Genomic DNA, 8906 nt, shown 5'->3' with positions numbered 1-8906 from the left:
ATTCTGTTATTTAGATTCCACATATAAGAGATCATATAGTATTTGTCTTTCTCAATCTGACTTACTTCATTCAGCATAACATCCTGTAGCTCCATCCCTGTTGTAAATGATAAGATTTCATTCTTTTTTATGGCAGAGTAATACTCCATTGTATAAATGTACCACATCTTTATCCAATCATCTATTGATGGGCATTTCAGTTGTTTCCATATATTGGCTATTGTGAATAGTGCTACAGTGAACATGCCGTGCAGGTATTTTTTGAATTACTGTTTTGGATCTCTTTGGATAAATACCCGGAAATGGAATTGCTGGGTCATATGGTAGTTCTATTTTTAATTTTCAGAGGAACCTCCATACTGATTTCCATAGTGGCTGCACCAATCTGCAATCCCACCAACAGTGTATGAGGGTTCCCTTTTCTCCACATCCTCGCCAACACTTGTTTTTTGTTGATTTATTGATGATAGCCATTCTGACAGGAGTGAGGTGGTATCTCTCTCACTGTGGTTTTTCTTTGCATTACTCTGATGATCAGTGACGTTGAGCATCTTTTCCTATGTTGGCCATCTGTATGTCTCTTCATGTCCTCTGCTCATTTTTCAGTTGGGTTGTTTGTTTTTTTAGTATTGAGTTGTATGAGTTGTTTAAATAAATTTTGGATATTAACCCCTTACCAGATGTATCATTGGCAAATACTTTCTCCAGTTCAGTAGGATGTCTTTTTGTTTTGTTGATGGTTTCCTTTGCTGTGAAAAAGATTTTTAGTTTGATGTAGTCCCATTCGTTTATTTTTTTGTTTGTTTCGTTTGCCAAAGAAGATATATCAGTAAACATATTACTAAGGTTAATGTCTGAGAGTTTACTTCCTATACTTTGTTTTAGGAGTTTATGGTTTCGGGTCTTACATTTAAGGCTTTAATCCATTTTGAGTTTATTGTATATGGTATAAGGAGGTGGCCCAGTTTCATTTTTTTGCATGCATCTGTCCCGTTTGCCCAGCACCGTTTATTAAATAAACTATTTTTAGCCCAATGTAAATTCTTTTTTCCTTTGTCTAGATAAATAACCACATAGGCATAGACTTTTGGGGTCTTTATTCTGTTCCATTGATCTATGTGTCTGTTTTTATGCCAATACCATGCTGTTTTGTGTAGTATAGATTTGTAGTATAATTTGATATCAGGCAGCATGATACCTCCCACTGTTCTTATTTCTCAGGATTGCCATGGCTATGCGGGGTCTTTTGTGGTTCCATATAAATGTTAGGATTATTCTAGTTCTGTGAAAAATGCAATTGGTATTTTGATAGGGATTGCATTGAATCTATGTATTGCTTTGGGTAGTATGAACATTTTAACTATTTAACATATTCAGCACTTCTATGCGGAGAGAAGTCTAAATGTGTTACATTGAGATTTTGCTTTTCCTAAGGAAAGATCTTTTTTGACGCTCATCAGCAGATGCATAAGAATCTAAAAGAGCAGTTCAAGTAAGGATAAGAAAAACAACGAAGTCAATGACGACTTGACTTTGAAGTGTCAGTGATGATTCCACCTCCCCCTACCCCATGATTTTTTAAACTCTTAAATTTTATACATTTCCTGCAGATGTGGAAGTGGGTATCCACCTTTGTCATTTCAGAATGTCATTTGCAGCATCAGGCGGAACCTAATGCCATGGAAATGAGACAAGCTGGTTAGTTCCACTGCTCCTCGCAAGTATTTGCACCCAGAGTAAATACTAACTTTCCTGTTGGCTTTGTATGCTGTAAATTAGCCAGACTGTTTCTCGAACTGGAGCTCACATCTTCCCAGGAAGTCTAACAGCGACACTGCTAGTGTTTGAGGCAGTAATTGCCCCATCTTGGATTATCAGTTTTGTTCTTGGATTCGGGAAAATTTTTGTTTTTGTTTTTCTACTCCTAAGTTGTGTAAAGCATCATTAGGTTATAAAACAAACTTGTGTATAAACAAACACAGTAATATGTATTCATTGCCGTAGCCCTGTCACAATCACAATGCCTGGCACAGAATAGGCACCTAACATTTTGTTGAATGAATGAATAATGGAGTAGAATGCAAAATTCTCGTTCATTTTAGAAGTGAGAGGTCAAAGAAACTGCTGGCCATTTGCAGCTTTGAATAATTCTTCCAGATTCTGCATAACTTCACGTTCTTCCAGCGGGGATACCTTAAAAAAAGTGGAGAAATACTGACCAAACGCAGGACATTTGAAAGGTTACATGAACATTTCCTAGTTGAGGTAAAATGATGAAAAGTGGTCGGTAACATCTCCTATCAATGAAAAGGATGAGTTCGTTGGTTGTACTGTAGTCACAAACTCCAAAGATGTTATGTGCCAGAAAGCAAAGAGATGCATTCTTGAATTCCAGAAGAAAGGTGATTGTGGGTTTTCAGTATTCATGTGCTAGCCCCTGTAAGGTATTATGAAGGTGTAAACAGAAAGTAGGTACACTACACATAGCTCAGAGTGTTTGTCTTTCAGAGAGCATGTCAGGCAGCAAAGCAGGCCTTAGATGATTGTCAAAATGAGGCACACACTTCAAGAGCTGTAGGGAGTAATTTTAGAGAGACTGGAGTTCTAAAGTGATAGAAAAGTTTTCCTAAAATGACACATGAAGTGCAAACTCCTATCAACATGTAAATGTGAATGACATTAGCTTGTTTGCTTTAGGACCTGTGTCAGGGTAAGAGATGACAAAATGCTGCCAAAGAGGTATATTGTGAAGTTTACAGGCTTCTGTTTTATGTTACCTTTTGTTGGGTACACTCATCAAAGGACTTGGAAGGAAAGTAGGTGAGTTGTGTTGGGAATGCATTAAATCCCTTCCATCAATAAAATATGGGAAAATGCTGGAGAAGATTCCAAAATAGTGTAAAGAGTTAGCCAATCCAAATTTTAAATGACAGTGCTGTGCAGAGCCATGCTGGCACCTGAGGCAGAAGGAAAGTAAGTATTTTAAATGTGGATATTTCGTTTATAGTGGATTTTACATTAATTTTTATTTTTTTTAACCATGGCATTAAAATATTATTTATCTTAATTACTGTGTTTCTGGTGCCTCCTTAAATTTTGCACCCAAGGTAAGTGCCTCACTCATGTCAGTCTAATCCCTCATAGTTCAAAAGGTCTTTCAGGGTTCCCTGGCCGCTATCCTGAGATCATTAGGTAGAAAGACCTGGGGGTGGAACCATGGGGCGCTCTCAGGTTAGTGGGTCTTCTCAGATAAATGAAGGTGTTTGGTGGACAAACAGTGAAGCCATGTTATTGCCAGATAGTTAAGCTAAAGCATTTAAGGATCTGAAATTACTGGAATGTAGGCTACTGCCACATACCCAAGATGTTAAAAAGTAGGTTATTGGCTTTGACCATACCAGCCCAAACATGTAAATGTGATAGAATTATTAAATTATACTCCAAATTTGGTGGTATCGTCAATAGATTGATTCTTGTGGAACTCAGACTGTTGAAACTATGGCTCAAAACATTTTCCACCTATAACTTTGAGATAAAGTATTTTTTTAAAACTTCTTTGTATTAATTTGGCTATATCTTTTCACTTTTAAGTTTTGTTTTTAAAGTATCAGACAGATCCACCTCTATCTAAAGACATTAAGAAATTGGGATCTGTTACTGAAGATGTTTTAAAAGGTGACATTGATACTAAGGCCCTTGAAAATGACATTGGAAGAGAGTGTTAGGCACATTCTCATGCATTTAATGTCTTGTCCCTTTCCTCGCAATTAACCACTAATCTTACGGGATTCTATAAGGAAACGTTCAGGAAATGTCTCTGCACATGTATTTACATAGGGAGGATGGGATTTCTGTCTTTCTGACACTCATGCTCAGTTGGTGATGAACCAGCACGTGTTGAGCCTGCCCCAGGGAGTTTGAGCACGAGGGGGAAAAGTGAAGATTTAATATTTAATACTTAATGTTTCAGTTCACTACTGAAATTTAACACATTGCTTACTATGAAAATATAGGAGATGGCTCTGGTCAGCAAAGGGTGAGAATTGGAATAGTAAATAGGCTCTTTTATGAACTGGGAACTTAAAAAATATTCACTTAATCTCTGATCCTCAATTTCCTCATCTGTCAGGTGGGAATTATAATACTTCCTTAATATGAGAATGTTATTTTAAAAAAAGGAAAATTAATAAACATGTTCAAAATTGGTCAGTTACCAGCAAAGTTCTTCACAGGGCTTTGTCTACAAATCTCTCACACCTTCCCCACTTCACCTTATTCCACTTGCCCAACACAATCAAATTACAGTGAAGAAGTATACTGCTTCGGACTAATGTTTGTGTCCCCCTGAAATTCTTATGTTGAAATCTTAATCTCCACGGTGGTGATTTTAGGAAGTGAGGCTTTTGGGAGGTGATGAATGAGAGTAGTGCCCTTATCAAAGGGCACCTGAAAGCTCATGTGCTCCCTCTGCCACATGAGGTTACAGGGAGAAGACAGCCAAGGAAGCAGGTTCTCCCCAGACATGAATCTGCTGGTGACATGAATCTTGGATTTCCCAGCCTTCAGAACTGTGAGTAATAAATGTCTGTTGTTTAATAAAAGTCCATAGTATTTTGGTATAGCAGCCTGTATAGACTAAGACAAATACTCCATTTTCCTTCTGTCATTATTTCATTTAAAAGAATCTAGTAAAAAAAACCCACCAAGATTATTTTACAATACAGGGAGCACTTCCTTCAGCTACAGTTGCAGAAATGTTGCCCTGTATTTGCATCTGTAGCAGAAACACTGCTTCAAGTTAGAGCAATTCTGAAGGCGTTTCAGTTTCTTAGCTCCCTGTTTTAGATCAGCTGTGGTTTTTGTTAGACCTGCATCGCAGTCGCAGTCCGACTGTTCCTTCTGCCCAGTCATGCGTCCTTCACTCCCACACAGGTATTATTCCTGAGAGCACTTCCCATGTCTGCATACAAATCTCAGTCTGTTTGTGGGCAGAACCCAACTTAAAATATCTCGCAAAATTTTAAATTAAAGCAGCATTTTGACCCAATGGCAGAACAGCAATGGTGCAGAACCCGCTGAGGGTAGAGTTGGCGGGATGGGTCTGGACTAGAGCCCGTGGCTATCCACAGACTGCATGTGGTGCTAGGGAAATGGTTCTGAATGGGGTTGGAAATGAGTTGCAGTATTTTTGGTTGTCACAGTGTATCAGGGTGCGTGGAAACCAGAGATTCTGGGTATTTTCTGGTGTGAAGACAGTCCCCCAACATGAAAAACTGTTCTGAATCCTGAATTAGAATATTTCTAATATTCCTGTGGACATTTGTGACTGTGAAAAGCCCATATAACTACTTTCATAGACAAAGTATTGTGGGGGGAAAAGGTGGTGGTATGATAAGGTCTAGGACTTTTTCCAGAATATAAAGAAGTTCCACTAAGCTCATGTAACAGATGAAGTGCTAAGAGACCTGGGGTGAGGCTTAAGGAGGCTCCTGAGTGGGAAGAACTTGAGGCCTTAGGCAAAGCAAGGCTCTCAGTCACCACCAGTAGTTGCCAGTTTCATGCAACAGACATCAACTGGATGTACAGGTGGAACGAGAGACATCTTAGGGGAGGTTTGCAAAGTTCAAGAAGAGAGAAGATATGCCAGATTAGAAGAACCTCCCTCCAATATGTGGCCACTAAGCTTCTTAAACCCTGTCATATGCCCTTTTGGGAAGGAGGAATGAGAAGGAAGATCTGTTGAGAGAGGAGAAACAGCTCTGATAGGAAGTTTAAATTGTCATTAAGTACACTCAAGTCACTGCTTAACAGTCAAACAGGTATGTGCTCTTTAATCTGTAGGTCTAATTTTTTTTTTTTAATAATGGGAAAGAGGATTTGAGAATAAGATGAGACTGGTTATAGAAAATAATAAATAATCTTTTTTCCCCCCACATACTGCTGAGTCATAGAGTGTAAACCTTTTACTGGGTTGTAGGAGGATTAAATGAGACAATATAATTGAAGCCTTGGCTTAAATTTGAATCAATACTATAAGGCAGCTTCTAGGGAACAAATCCTTTAGCTAATGGATAAGCATAGAGAATACTCTGCGAAACACCTGTGAATATGGAAATCAGGTAGGTCTTGCAGTTTTACTTCAAGAATATTAAGTGATAAAAAGGATAATAGCAGTGTTGTATTGGAGCAAGTGAGATTAGTTTCTTTCCTTTTTATTATTTCATATATTTATGATAAAAAAATAAGCAAAAATAAGTACATGCCCAAGCTTGTGTTGTGTTTGTAAATGGGAGAAATGAGATTTATGTGAATTTAATTCTGATTTACCATATGAGGCAAATGCATTATTACCATTCCATAAGAAATTTTTTGTTGCTATAGAGTGAGTTCCATTTGCTAAGCACAGGGTGTATTCCTCAGACTGCTTGTTCTAGTGAATTTGTAAATGAATTAAATGTCAAACCTCTTTTGATCATGAAAAGGACACTATTGCCATTTATCAGCCAAAATGCGTACGTTGTTTCGAAAATGCTGTGTTCACGGGTGCCATCTAGTGGTTAAAGAATCTATTGCATTTTTAGCTGCCACTATTATTCTACAACTGAGCCTGGCTTTAGGGCAAAGATCAAAAACAAACAATAAAACAGGAAAACTTATCCTCCATCTTGTCCACATCTTTAAATTTTGTCTCTTTAGCTAATTGTGGGTTTGGTTTTTTTCCTTCTTTTTTCTTATTTTTGTATTCAGACTTTATAGATGTTTCAAAGATGGGTTGAAGGGGGATTATACCATCTACTGTAACCAGAGCTTCACTGACAAAATTTTGATTGTAGGATTTTATGGAGCTGTGGGCAACCAAAATGGTCCTTAAGCTCCCCTAGATTGGATTGAGCTCAGACAAAATCCTGGAAAAAGTAGGGATGCAGGACAAATTAGACAGAGAATCTAAGGCCAGTTTCTAAGGAACAATTACAGGGGCCTGTTTTTCTGTACATAAAGATTAGTCATATTAGAAGAGAAAGAGAATCCTACCTGGGAGATCAGGATTTTGTCTGAGCTCAGTCCAATCTAGAGGAGCTTCAAGACCATTGTGGTTACCCAAAGCTCCACAAAGTCCTACAATCAAAGCTTTGTCAGAAAATCTAAATTCTTAGATTCCAGTGGGAGGGGAAAAAGAACTAAGATTTTTAAAATGTGAGGAAATCATATGAGAGTTATCAGACTATATTAAGAAAGCCAATATAAGAATATTGGGTATTCCAGAATCAGAAGAAAACGAGAAGGGAGAAGAGAGTTTGTTTAAGGAAATAATAGCTGAGAAATCCCCAAACTTGGAGAAGGAGCTAGATATACAAGTCTACAAAACTAATAGAGCACCTTATTACCTAATGCAAAAAGTCCTTTTCCAAGACACATTACAATGAAACTGTCAAAATCAATGATAAAGAATTTTAAAGTCAGCTAAGGAGAAAAATTAAGTAACCTATAAAGGAATCCCCATTAGGCTATCAGTGGATTTTTCAGCAGAAACTTTATAGGCCAGGACAGAGTAGAATGACATACTCAAAGTATTGAAAGATTTAAATTGCCACCCAAGAATACTCAATCCAGCAAAGATATCCTTCATACATGAAGAAGAAATAAAGGCTTTTCCAGACAAACAAAAGCTTAGGGAGTTTACAACCACTTGACCCACCTTGAAAGAAATGCTGAAAGGCATTATTCATGCTGAAATGGAAAGATACTAATTAGTGACACAAAAAAACAAAGTACACAGAACTCTAATAAAAGTTATAAATATATTCAGAGTTAGAAAACTATTTTAGAATAGAGTATTAAACAATTATAGCATAAAAGTTAAAGGACATCAATACCTAACTATCAACAACGGATAGGTCATCCAGACAGAAAAACAACAAGGAAACATTGAGATTGGATCATACTTGAGAAAAAAGAAACTTAAGAGACATATATAGAAAATTCCATTCAACAGCAGCAGAATACATTCTCCCAGAGCACACAAAACATTCTCCAAGATAGAGCATGTGATAGGACACAAAACAAGTCTTAGCAAATTTAAGAATATTGAAATCATACCAACTTTCTGATCACAATGGTATGAAACTTGAAATCACGAGGAAAGTGAAAAGATCTACAAATATGTAGTAACTTCTGAATATCCCATGGGACAAAAAGAAATCAAAAGGTGAATAAAGAAGAATAAATGATCTAAAAACAAATGAAAATGGAAAAATATCATATCTTACATGATGCAGCAAAAGCAGTTCTAGAGGAGACATTTTAACAACAAACACTTACATTAAGAAATTAGAAAGATCTCAAGAAAAAAAAAAAACTTCACATCCCAAGGAACTAGAAAAAGAAGAATACCTTAAGCCAAAAGTTAAGAAATGGAAGAAAACAAATAATAAAGATCAGAATGGAAATAAATGAAATAGAGATCAAAAAACCATAGAACAGAACAACAAAACTAAGAGTTGGTCCCTCAAAAAGATAAACAAAATTGACAAAACTTTAGCTAGACTGACCGAAAATAAGAGAGATGACTCAAACAAACAAAGAAAAAAACAAACAAATAGAAAACAAAGAAACAAATAGAAATGACAGAGGAGATATTACAAATGCTACTATACACAAGATCATGAGAGACTACTATAATAACAATCATATGACAACAAAGTACATAACCTAGAAGAAATCAGTACATCTAGCAACACCCAATCTGTCAAAATTGAAGGAAGAAACAGAAAATCTGAACTCACCAATAAAGAGTAAAGAGATTCAATCAGTAATCAAAAATGTACTAACACAGAAAAACCCAGGACCAGATGGCTTCACGGGTGAAGTCTACCAAATCTTTTTTTTTTTAAAGGATTAACAACAAT

This window comes from Rhinolophus hipposideros (assembly GCF_964194185.1).
Source record: "Rhinolophus hipposideros genome assembly, chromosome: 3".
NCBI lineage: Eukaryota > Metazoa > Chordata > Mammalia > Chiroptera > Rhinolophidae > Rhinolophus > Rhinolophus hipposideros.
The sequence above is the reverse complement of the archived record's forward strand: the minus strand, read 5'-3'. Positions refer to the sequence as shown.